Here is a 13,164-nt window from a genome sequence, read left to right as displayed (position 1 = left end):
TAAGGGTATATACTTTTTTCTGATGTAGGCTAGTTATGTGGCCTATTTTATCAGTTCATTGTAAGATCGTTGGCATATGTGCTGATTCTGTCATTATTGCTTTCATGTGCTCAGTTCTAAGGCTCAAATACAAATCAAATACAACTTGGAGAATTGGAGAATTATAGTTTCCTAGAACAAGTATTTTGCATCTTTATTTTTCATTTTAGCACATTTGCTCTTGATAATTTTTGTTTATTGCTTTATTTTTTTAAAGTTCTCTTAATCTAACTACACTAAGACTAGCTTTTAAAGTACTGCCTGCTGTGTTTCTGCTTCTTTAAGTAGATCCAAGGCAGAGTGCTGGCAGTCCTGTTTTTTTCCTTCACTTTAGGTATAATCTGAATCCAAGGCAGCTATCCTTCAGGTACTTGCTGAATACCTAAGTTGAAACTTTAGTTTTCTTGTTCTCCCCATATCAGGTTGCTTTTCCCTTTAGACAGATCCCTTTGGAGTGATTCAGATTGGGCTTTATAAGTGATCTACAGAGGTGGACAGATTGAGTATTCTTGTTTTTGGTGGATACTGCCGAGCACAGAGGAGAGTGATGGTTTAGCTCTTACCTAGTGTGAATCACAGAAGTGAACATTTCTTATAGCCTTATTGTCACTATTTCTCTTATCTCTCCTGCCCTATCTTTTCTTTCATGTCACACCAGGAAGTATATCACCTTTATATCTGGAAGTGTGCAGAAGAGTGATTTGTTAATAATTTATAGGAGGTACCAACCATTAGTGGAGTTCTGTATGCCTTAACTTCTTGGATTCTTCTTCTTTTGTTCATTTGGAATGAAGAAATAGTGAGGTAGTGGCAAAGTAGTCTGGCGTAATTGAGTGCAGGAACTAGTATGGGCACCAGCTGGGATTTTGTCTTGGGATCTTGACTCTTGTCAAGAATAGGTGGTTGAGTGAGGGAAGGGTACTTCTTTCCCATAGTAGACCTTTGATCTACCTTCCTTATAGCCAGCAAAGGACAGCTTCAGGTGATCAAGCTCCATTACTTTCCCTGAGCCACTATTTCTAGGATCCTTTTGGTCTGGTCTCTTTGGGATCAGTCCCTTGACAAAACTAATCTCTCCAATTTGCTGGTCAGTAAGCTAGTATTTGTTAAGTGCTTTGTAACACAATGTGCTAGACACAGTGTTAAGTGCTAGGAACACAAAGAAACACAAAAATAATAGTCCCTGCCCACAGGTAACTCACATTCAGATGGGACAGTAATTAACACACTTATATACATAAAAGATAAATACAGGGTGAACTGTATACAAGGTATATGCGAAGTAAATAGGAGCTAATCAGAGGGAAGACCCTAGTGTGCAAAGAGATCAGGAAAATCTTGTAGAAGGTGGGATTTTATGTAAGACAAACCAGGAAATGGAGGTGAGGGGAAAATGCATTCATTCTAAGAGTGGGGAACAGCTTATTCAAATGCATGTGTGTCTTGTGTGAGAAGCAGTAAGAAAACCAGTGTCACTAGGATCAGAGAATGTGGAAAGGAGAAAGGTTTATATAAGAAGGAGAATGGTAGGAAGGGATCAGATGTAAAGGAATTTAAAAGCCAGAGCTATTTTGACTTTTCCAAGTTGCTCTTTGTTCCAGGATTGGGGACCATCTGTTGTACACTAGGTAAATATGCCCTATTCTTTGGGAATAGAATGCTTCTTCTTCCCTTACACTTAAAATTAGGGAGTATCGTCCTCTCTGTAACTCCCCTTCCACCTCAAACTGAATTTGCTTCAGGTACATGAACTTCAGTTTAGAGCTGATTACTATTCATGTCAAAACCTTGGCAACTCTCTTCCCTGCTCTGTCTTTAGAGAGATGATCATCAGTCTATGTTTCAGCTTTAATTCTTGTCAGTATTACATGGGAAGCAAGTGCACAGTAGGTTTGCATTCTAAAGGATTTCATTAGCACAGGGTGGCAAATGTTTCTAGTGTGAATATCTAGACGAGGTGTAAATATTTATGGCTGTTAGCATGTAAAGTAAATTTTCATAGGGCACAGTTTGCCATAACTGAAGAGTTTTTCTAAGTACAGTCACTTTACTAACTGACAGCATGGCAGCAGATTCAATATATTTTATTTTTCTGTGAATAAAAGCTTGCTTTCTGATATTCCAGAGCAGAATACTGCTGTAGAGTTGCCATTCTGCCTTTTTCATGAATCTATTGCCCTGAAGTTCTTATGTTGACACCATGTCTGTATCTGTTCTGTTCTGGATTAAATTTATCTAAGGGCCTGGAGCAATAATAGGAATATAACAACAGCATTTACTAAAGAGATTAATAGAACTGAATTTGATTTATAAATATAAGAGCAGATATAAGAAGAAATTTTGCTCCCTGGCTTCTTTGTTTGAGTGTTATTGTAGTAGGAACAGGGAAATCATTCAGTTAAACATAATTGAAATATGTTGCCAATAGTGAAAGTTACTTTGAATCATAAAAGATGGTATTTTTAGTACCTAAACTTAATCCCCTCTTTTCATGACAGACATAATATATTCAGAAAATCAAATATACTGTTCTTCAAACTACAAATGTAGGTAATTTAACATAAACAAAGTACTTGAGATATCTTTTTCAAGTTACAAAATTTTCCTCGTTGGGATTTATTATATCTAGGGTTTTGTGGTTAATACTGTGGTTAAGTTGTATAGTATTGCCTTGACTACTTTGTTGTTTTATTATTTACACCTATTTAATCTTAGAAGTGAGGAATATGTTTTCAAGATAACACCCACCCAAATAGTAGAAGAAAGAAAGTTTTGTAAATACAGAGTTTCAAATTGTTTTGAGACCCCTTGTGGGCATGAGTGTACATTTGAAGAGTGTAAAATAGGAATAGTATTATATTTTCAATTTTGGTGTTTATTGAAAAGAATGGATGTGTCTTGATCCTATCTTAGCATATTATGGGTGTTTATACAAAAGCCCCTCTACATATTTTTGCCTCTTTTTTAGCATAAGGATATTTGACTCACCATTGACATTGTTACTTGACTTATTTTATCTTGGGTTCCATCTCAATAGATCTCTGATTGAACTGTTTACATCATTGAGATACTTGATTTTATTGTTAGTGACATTCTGGAGTGTGTTGAAAATTGGAACTCTAGCATTTCAACTGGTCAACAAATCCTAGAATTTGATTCTAAATATTTACTAGACAGCTACCACATGTAACACTCTGGAAGCTCCTTAATCATGTCTAACCATGCAATCTGGCTAGGGTTTCTGGGTGTGCCTGTTGGACTTTCAGCAAGGGACTGAATGACTATGAAAGCTGAGAAGAATCCTTATGCAGAATATCCAGTAACCCGATCCTCAGAGGGTCTTATATTGCAGTTTGAGGAAAGGGAGGAAAAATGCCTAAATAAAATTACAAAGCTGGTTATAGTGGAGAAGAATAGGGATAGAAAAATAAGAAACACTGTTGTAGAATACATACCTTGTAATTCTTAGGAAAAAAACCAAGAAGGTTTGGAATTATACTTTAGCCCAAGATATTGCTATGTTCCTATCAAATATAGATTGTAAAATGAACTTTTTAACTTTTCTAGGCATAATAGGTGTTGGTGAAATTGGGGGTAGTGACTACAAATGAAAATGGCAAAGAAGGAGGTCATATAGAAACTAACAGTATCACTGTTGTTTATAGAAGGTAATATGCTCTTGTATGGAGATTGTGAACCAGGGGTTAGCTTCAGAGAGGTGAGAGCATTTGGGTGAGTTTCAAAGAGAGCAGCAGAAATGCTGTTAGTGTGAAAATTAACCCAAATTGACAGGTCATAGAAGAAATGGATGAGACTTTCCCATCTCTGTGTCCTCAGCACTTAGCTCAGAGCCCTAGACCCACAATAGAGTGGATACTGAGTATAATAAGTATTGTTAAATTAAATATGTGTTATAAAACTGTTTCAATGGCAATATATTGTATTGGAGACTTCAGTTATTTGTATATTTGCTGGAAATGTCACTTTTCTTAACACAATTTTTTAAAACATTTGTCTTGCTGAAAATTTCTGTTGGAAAGTAAAGGAAGCAAAAAAGGAGCAGGGGGAACTGCTCAGGATTTTATTCTTATCAATAAAGAAGAGCTGCTTAATGATATGAAAGTAGAGAAACTTTGGGGAGAAATTAACTATTGATATTTAGATGATTATGAAATTATAGTTCTTTATGTGAAGTGGGTATTGTGGGAGAAGTATTAATTTTTAATAAATATTTTCTGTTTTTTACATCATCATAGCTATCTATTCCTTCTCCTTCTCTATCTATACTTTGTTTCAAGTCCTTAGGTATCACAAAAAGTGATGCTATAAATATTTTGGGGTATATGGGAACTTTTTTTTTCTTACTGCTGTTGACTTGGGTATAAGCCCATAATAGAATTTCTGGCTCAAAAGGTATGAATTTTTTAGTTCTTTTATCTGCATAATTTCTTTTTTTTTTTTCCTCCTTTTTAAAAATTTTTTTTATTTAATAGCCTTTTATTTACAGGTTATATGTATGTATCTGCATAATTTCAAATTACTTTCTGAAATGTACTATTTCACAGCTCCATTAACAATGTATGTGTGCTTATTTCACAAATCTTCAGGCATTTACTGTTGCTATTTTTTTTTTTTTTGTCAACATGAAGAGTGTGAGGTGAAACTTTTGATGCTTTTCTTATTTTATATGTGGTTGTGAATAATTTGCAATTTTTCTTTTGAGAACAGTTCTATTTATTTATTTATTTATTGGAAAATGGCAATATATGTGTGTATGTATATATTCATATATATGATGTACACACATATAAGTTTGGATGCATGTACCAGTTGTTTACATATCTTGGATACCAAATGCTTATCAAAGAAATTTGATATGAAGATTTCCCCTCTCTCCCATCCAATTATTTTTAGATGTATTAATAGCCTCTCTGCAGAAACTTTTCAGTTTTAAGTAATCAAAGTTATCTATTTTATCATTTGTAATTACCTCTTTGTTTTCTTTTGGCTAAGAATACATAGAATTCATAGGGTCTTGAATTATAGTAGTGGTCAAATGGAGAGAAAGAAATGTGAGAGGTGTTATAAACGCAATTAGATGATATATGATAATAAATTGGAAAAAGGAGGTGAGGTTGAGAGAGGAGTCAGGGGTGATTTCTAGGTTGAGAACTTGGGTGACTGGAGGGATTACATTCAACAGAAATAAGGGAATTTGGCTAAGGGGTCAACTTAGTAGAGATAAAGAGTTCTGCTTTGATAATTTGAATTGCTAATGCAATATTCAGGAAGAAATGTCCAGAAGGACAGTGGTTCTAGTGTTCAAGAGAAGATTTAGTGCAGGACATAGAGATTTACTTGTCAAAGGTATAGTTCAACTCACAGGAACTGTTAAGATCACCAACAGACATGTAAGGAGAGAAGAAAGAAATACCCAAGATTTAGACTTGGGGAGGGAAAGCTGTAATTGGGGTCAGGAGCTAGATGATGGTTTAGCAAAGAAACTTGAGGATTAGTTAAGATGAGAACCAATAGAGTAGCCAGGAAGAGAAAGCATTTATTGGAATTTGCAGAGATGTTGAGGACTGAGAAAAGAACACTAGATTTAGTAGTTTTGATCCCTAGTAACCTTGGAAAGAACAGTTTGAGTAAAATGGTGACATTGGAAGCCAGATTTCAAGGGCTTGAGAATTGAATGATGAATAAATTGTTGAAGACAGTAAATTATTCTGCCCACGTCTCTGAGGATACAGGATAGTTGCCCATCCTTTCACATGGAAAATAGGTGAAGGGGGGTGGACAAAACTTTGGATTAGGGAGAGTGAGACTGAAAATAATACGGTGTGGAAGGAGGTTTCATGTAGCGCATCCCAAGAAAATGGGGCTGTTTAACTGAGGAATCAAGAGGCTTGAGACTTATATACATCCCACCTTTACAAACTTTCCCTTCTATTAGTAGCAACTCTTCTTCCTGTACACTTTCTTCTAGTCAAACTGTTGTTTCCTGAACAAAGTATTATATCTGCTTGTGCTTTTGTAGAAGAGATTTTCTCTATCTGGAGTAGATTGCTTTCTCGCTTCTGCTGCATAGAAGCCATTTCTTCCTTCAGAGCATGGCTTAGGCACCACCTCTACAGGTGGCCTTTCTTGCAGAGATACCTTGAATGTAAGCCTTTAATATTTGAAAAGATTTAAGAATGGTTTCAGTGACAGATTGTGTCTCCTGCTGAGGACTAACTCATTTAAGTATGTAGGGACATTGCTAGCACATTGGCTAGTAGGTGATAAATTCATTGGTCCCTGTAAATTAAATTAACTTTTAGCTAATTCACAGAAACCTTATTCAATGAAGAGTAGGGACAATGTCAATACTTAGAAAAATTATGTTGTTGACATAAATACGTATAGACATAAATATTTTAAAAAATTAGATCTAGCCAATGGAAAGTTAAATGTGTAAGGAAGAAAATCTTAATGTAACACTTTCAACATTTAATTATGAAGATCAGATGCATAAGCAACAAACAAGAAATGCGTCTCCGTTATAGCCCTTTTCAAGTCTGTATGAAATTCTACTACTTTTGGATTTGTTTCTTTTGTCATATTAATCTGTTTTGTCACTGTTAATGACAGGGACATATGATAATTTTTTTTCCCTCACCCTAGTTCTCATTCACATGTGTCTCTGTCTTTCTCTGTTTCTTGTCTTTTTTGTGTCTTTCCTCCCTCCTTTTTTCCTAGCCTCTCTTCTTCATCCTTTCCTCCCTCCTTCCTCATCTCCTTCCCCCCCCCCCTTACCAAAGAGGATGATTGTTGTTCTGTTTAGGAAAATTACATTTTATAGATGAAATCAAAAGCTTTAAGTAGATGTTTCAGACTTACTTGATTACTGCTAAAGTATAAATATCATTTTTAGAATGAAAAATATCTTAGGATATCATGATTTTAACAATAATTAGTTTTTTTTTAAGTGATCCTTTTGAATTAAATTTAAGCTGTTTTCTTAAAGGTTTGGGGACATTTGTGAGGTGACACTGCAAAGTTTGTATTATTTAATGACTTCATATATTGATAATAGTTTGTAGATGTTTTTTATTAATATATTCCTTTTACTTACATGGAAGATATTTATACTCGTATTTGCATATAGAATATGTATTTACTTTAGGACTAATTTGGATAGAATGCTTTTGGGCTTAAAGTGTAATTGTGTCAATCATTTGATGTGTCTGCAGTTTTAACATCTCTACTTTGAGAGATGGGACAAAATAAGTGAAAAGTTCACTACTTTTTCAAGAATTAGACTTCACACAATATACTGGTCATTTTCATATTACACTACAGCATTACATCGCCTTTGTTGCAGAGTAGGAATATTCTCAATGTGTTAAAGCAAACAGCAATAATTGAGCTCAAAGAAAGCAATGAGAGGAATTTTTATTATGATGCTTTCTCAAATAAGCTTTTGTCTTATCCTATTCAGACTTCTATTCTAGATGGATAGAAATTGGTCAAAGAAAAATGTTTAACTCTGCATGCATGATAGAAATAATTTTATGTAAGATATGTAGACCTACAATTCCATTAGACTTGTGATGGAGAGAGCCATGTACAAGCAGAAAGAGGACTGTTAGGACTGAATGTGGATCACAACATAGTTTTTTCATCTTTTTTGTTGTTGTTTACTTGCCTTTTTTTTCTCTCTTTTTTTTTTTTTCTTTTTGGTCTGAATTTTCTTGTGCAGCATCATAAATGTGGAATTATGTATGGAAGAATTGCACATGTTTAACATATATTGGAGTCTAGAGAAAAGAGTGGGAAAAAGAGGGAGGAAAATTTGGGACATAAGGTTTGCATATATTTTAAAAATAAAAAGCTATTATTAAAAACAAAAAGGAAGAAATATGGGTCTAGGGTTTGACCCTTTGACTGAGGCACAGAATTCCTGGCTAATTGTAGAACAGCTCAGTAGATCTGATTGATATGAGTATCCCCTTGATTTACTTGTACAATTTAAAACTCAACTAAGCCTTCTTATCTTGTGGTGGAGGACATTTGTTCTAGGTCTTTTTATGTTTGTAAACTAGTAATAGACTCTTGGACTGCTTTATTCAACTTATGAATTGTTCCAGTGACCTCTTTCTAATAATACATTTTCACAGTGATATTCTTTACTCACTTTTTTGAGCTTTGTGTGTATTTGGAAATATGTGGTGATGTACTTCTGCTCACGAGGAGGAATTTCTTTGTCCTTTGTCTGGCATTACAGAATTCACAACTAGAGATTTTACTTGATGTGTCCCCCTTCCCCTCACTCCCACCTTCCCAGAGGAGGAACAATGGAATTCATTGAAGTACTTTGCCATTTTCCTAAATGTGGTCTATTGTGTACTACTTTGGCTAGTTCTGGGCCTTACTTTTCCATTTGCAGCACCTGGTCCAAGTATTCATGTATGCATATAGGCATAATATATACATATGTGAATATTTGCTAATAGACTGTAATAGCCATCTCATTGTAGAATGTTTTGTAAAATTACTTAATTCCTATGTTTTAGGTTTCTGAAAAAGAGAAATTAGAGTGGTGAGATTTTTAAAAGGTATTGAAATTATAAATATATAATGGTTACAGATAACTTTCAAAGGATGCCATATTTAAATAGAATTTTCCTAATTTTTCAATGAATTTTTTAAAAATCTGTGGGCTTTAGTACTTTTAATCAGTGATTTTTAAATTCTAAGTATTGTTCTAATGGGGTCTACATCATGGATTTAATACTTGCTAATCACTTCCATTTGTAAACAAATATTATAGGATTCTGGTTTTTAGTCTGCTCTGCTATCAGCTTCTGTTTTATGGGAGAGTTCATTCCATTCACATTCACAGTTAAAATTACTAACTCTGTGTTTCTTGCCATCTTATTTTTCTTGTTATACTTTTTTTTCCCCTCTCCTTTCATCCTTTCCTTCCTCATCAGTGTTTTGCTTCTGCCTATCACCTTCCTCAATCTGCCCTCCCCTTTTCAGTCTCTCCATCTTTCTTTACCCTTTCCCTTTCTACTTCTGTCCTTTCTTCCATTAGCCTCCTTTTCTTTCCCATTTCCCCAGTTATTTCCCTATAAGGTGAGACAGACTTCTATACCAAACTAAATACATATGATATATCCTCTTTGAGCCAAGTCCTATGAGATTAAGGTTCAAACAGTGCTCATACCTCTCCTTTCTTTCCCTTAATTGTAATAGGCCTTTTTTGCCTCTTCTTAGAGATGTGCACTTTGATAATGAGGTTGACATATGTATTGCCAGAGCTAGGTCAGTGTTTGGGAGACTCTGAAGGAAAAGGTGGGAGAGGAGAAGTATTAGTTTGATTATCATGTGAACATCTACAAGGCTGTTGTGCTGATCTCATTGTTGTGCGCTTGTGAAACCTATACAGTATATCAGCACCATGCCAGAAAACTGACTCACTTCCACTTGAATTGTCTGAGGAAGATTCTGAAGATCACCTGGCAGGATAAGATACCAGACACTGAGGTCCTTTTTTCGAACTAAATGGCAAAACATTTAAACTCTACTCAGAGAGCACAAGTCTGGCCACATTGTTTGAATGTCAAATATATGTTTGTCAAAACACCTATTTTATGGTGAACTCACCTAGGACAAGTGTTGGAATACACAGGAGAGCTGCTGAAATACACGGGTGCCATCTAACAGTGGCTCCTTGGAGATCCAACTGCTGGAGATCCAGAATGGATCTCTTCTTGTGAGAGGATGATACAAGGAGACTGAGAGGCAATTGCTGTTCTCTGATCTCTTTGAGAGGCCGTTGTGTTGTCTGATCTCTCTCCTCTTTCCTCTGCCTCCAATTTATCTCACTCCCAGTCCGCAACACCTGTGTCAGCAAAGGCTGCCTTGCAACTCCTTCAGATGCTATGATCCACAGCTGTGGAGGCTCTTGGGGAATTGACTTACCCTTAACAGACAATCCCTCACAAGATCAGAAAAAGTGAGACAAGGATACTCAAGATCTCTTTTAACTTTAGAATTAATTCTATGACATGTGAGACACTGGCACAGTACTGCCCAGAATGGCATGTCCTGATCAGAGAAGGTGCTGTGCTTTGTGTGCAAAGCAGAATTGAATTAGCTTAGAAGAAATACAAGATGTGGAAAGTTAGACAATCCACTCCAGATGTTCATAGGAACTATTTGTGTCAAATCTGTGGCAGAGTATTCTGAGCTCATATTGGTCTGATCAGCCATAGTTGGACACATTAACTGAGACTCCAGTATAATGATTTTTGGTCTTCTTTGAGAATGAGAAACAGCAGCAACAATGCAAGACACTTTTAAATTTAATCTTCATTGTTGACATTTTCATCACTTTTCCTTGGTCCAGTCAGCAGAAACATTAAATCAATGTAGCCCTGATTTATAGTGTTTACTGATTCTGAGGTGCATATTGCCTACAATGAAAATTTAACAGTGAGCTTTTGTGAACTCTGGAGCTACCTCCAGCATACTCCTGGGCTCTGATCAACTATACTTCGTTCCTCTCTCTGCTCTGGATTTTGCCTTTCCATCCCTCCAACTTCTTTTCATGTATTTCTTTATCCATCAGAATATGTTCCTTAGGGATCAGGAGGTATTTTTCTTTTTACTTTTATTTGTATCCCAGAAGTTAATGTAGTTGGTAAGATTGTTAAATTTGTTGTCTACCTGTCCTATTGTAGACTTGTTTGAAAAATTTCCTTTTGGGAAGAGAAAATGAAAGGTAAAAAATAAGAGGCAGTATGATATAAGCTGCTGTAGAGTCACTAGGATCTAGGTTTAGATTTTACCTCTAACACTACCTGAATGGCTCTGGACAGTTTCTTAATCTCTGTCTTACTGATGACTCATCTCATTTTAAGATCCCTTCCAGCTTCAAAAATTTTTCTAAATTGAGAAAAGAATACAATGTGGAGGTATACGTTTGTTTGAATTTTTGGTTTTGTACTTAAGGTAGCTATTTAGTAAGGGAAATTAATTTATCATTGATGTATGGCTAATTCTTAACATTTAAAAAATATCTTAATTCTTAGTATATTAAGGAGAAAGGTTTGTGTTTTTTGTTCTAATTTTTCATGTATCTCCTTGTGAAGTTTTGTTTTCTGTAATAACAATGTGTTAAAGCAGCTCAGATAATAGAAAATTAACATGAAATAATTTTTATTTATTTTTTTTCTGAAAGAGAAATTGACAGCCCTTATTGATATGGAAAAGTTGATGCCTTCCTTTCTTTTGTGACAGAGAACTTATTGGTAGGATATTAGAGTATGTAGTTTCTCATCAACTTGTTAATTGGCTATTCCTTCAATATACAGTTAAATGGCGCCCTACTTTCTGAGTTTTAATTTGTTTCTGAAAATCCTATCCATGCTCTAGTTCCTAAGAGTAATGAGATGTGTTCTCATAGAAAGAATGCTAGATTGATAGAAAGAAAACTAGTCTGAACTTCAGCTTTAATCTCTCTGGTTCTGTTTCCTCATTTGTGATATGAGAGGATTTTAATAGATTGGGAGTCCATGAACTTAAAAAATTCTTTTGATTAACCGTATTTTAAAGTTTTTGGTTTCCTCGGTAAGTCTGTGTATTTTGTTTTTTTAAAAACATTCTGAAAGTGATTTATAGACTTCACCAGATTGTAAAAAATATATATGATAAAGAGCACATGTATTAGACTATCCCTTCATTTGTAATTAATTTATGATTTTGTAGTTGAATTTGTTTTAAAAAAATCTGCCTGTGTGTGTGTGTAACTTGTTGAAAGATATTGTTGAAGTTGACACTGAAAACTTATACAAAAACTTGCTTACAGGGAATCTTTCTCTTGAGAGTAGTTCCTTAGCTATTCAAATAGTTTGTCCATTTTACCTAACTTTGACTTGCTTTTTCACCCTTCAAAACACATTATTTTTTTTATGTATTTCACATGATTTTCATAATGACCCTATTAAGTAAACAGTTTATATATTATTTTTATCCTCATTTTATACATGAAACAACTAAGACTCAATGAAATTCATTTGGCCAAGGTAACCCAGTTGGTAAATCAATACTTTCAAGTTCACTGTCTTTTGACTGAACTCTGCTTCATTCCTGAACTCTGCTTCATTCCTCACTGGAGCACTCAGAACAATTGTTAGTTTATGAAAGTTTTTCCTCTCCCCAATTTGGTCCACAGTCATTGTTATAGACTATATTCTTAGTATTTTACAAGGCAAGTCCTAAGATTCAGTTCTGGGAATATAGTAGTGATTATAACATAGGTGCTGCTGCTCTTAAGGGGTTATATTTTTGAAGTTTTTCTAAAAAATGGGAGTTTTAAATTAGACCCTTAAGATAGTGTGTGTGTGTGTGTGTGCGTGCACGCATGTCATAGGCTCAAGGTTGGAGGGGTAGGGTGGTGGAGAAACTACTCTCTTTTTCTCCAATTGTTTAAACGGCTCTTCTGTCTTGATAGTCATTGCTGCTGTCTAATTTAGCCCTGCATTGGAGAAAAACATAAAAACAAAGGAAGTTATTTTTCCTTGATCTGTTTTAATGATTTTAGTGAAGATTTTCCAGTATAATCTTATATAGTCAATGGACAGTGTTTATCTTGCCATTGGTACTTGTCATATATGTAACAGTTTTGTGAAAAAAGATTTTTTTGTTCTTTTACTAAATAAAGTCTCAGAGTCTGCTGTAGGGCAAAGAGGTTAAATGACCTGTTTAGGATTATATAACAACTATGTGTGTGAAGTAGAACCTGAACTCAGCTCTTCCTGAATGTTAGATCAGCTCCCTATCCATTCTGCTACCCTGCTTCTCTATGAAGATCTTAGCGTGGTTATATTATGTTAGTTGTCTGCAATGTTCTCTGCTATATCTAGCTTTATAGGCAAAACTATTTGCAGTTTGAAATTACTGCGTTCTTATTCCATTTTGACAAATGCCCAATTTTTAAAATTTCAGATATTGGTATCTACTGTTAACTACTTGCCTTGGCAAATTTTTTATTGGTCATGTGGGTATATAGAGGATCTAAAGTAACCAAGTTTCTGCTTCATTGCCTCTTCCTGCTCAAGGTTATTATAACCC

The 13,164-nt window shown here is 34.9% G+C and overlaps 1 protein-coding gene across 9 annotated transcripts in view; it reads left to right on the top strand.

The window, feature by feature from the left end:
* The window catches only part of SIPA1L1 (signal induced proliferation associated 1 like 1), a 298,451-nt gene that overhangs the window by 20,046 nt on the left and 265,241 nt on the right, over positions 1-13,164 (top strand). The window lies entirely within an intron of this gene.

This window comes from Sarcophilus harrisii, chromosome 2 (genome assembly GCF_902635505.1).
Source record: "Sarcophilus harrisii chromosome 2, mSarHar1.11, whole genome shotgun sequence".
NCBI lineage: Eukaryota > Metazoa > Chordata > Mammalia > Dasyuromorphia > Dasyuridae > Sarcophilus > Sarcophilus harrisii.
The sequence above is the reverse complement of the archived record's forward strand: the minus strand, read 5'-3'. Positions and strand labels throughout refer to the sequence as shown.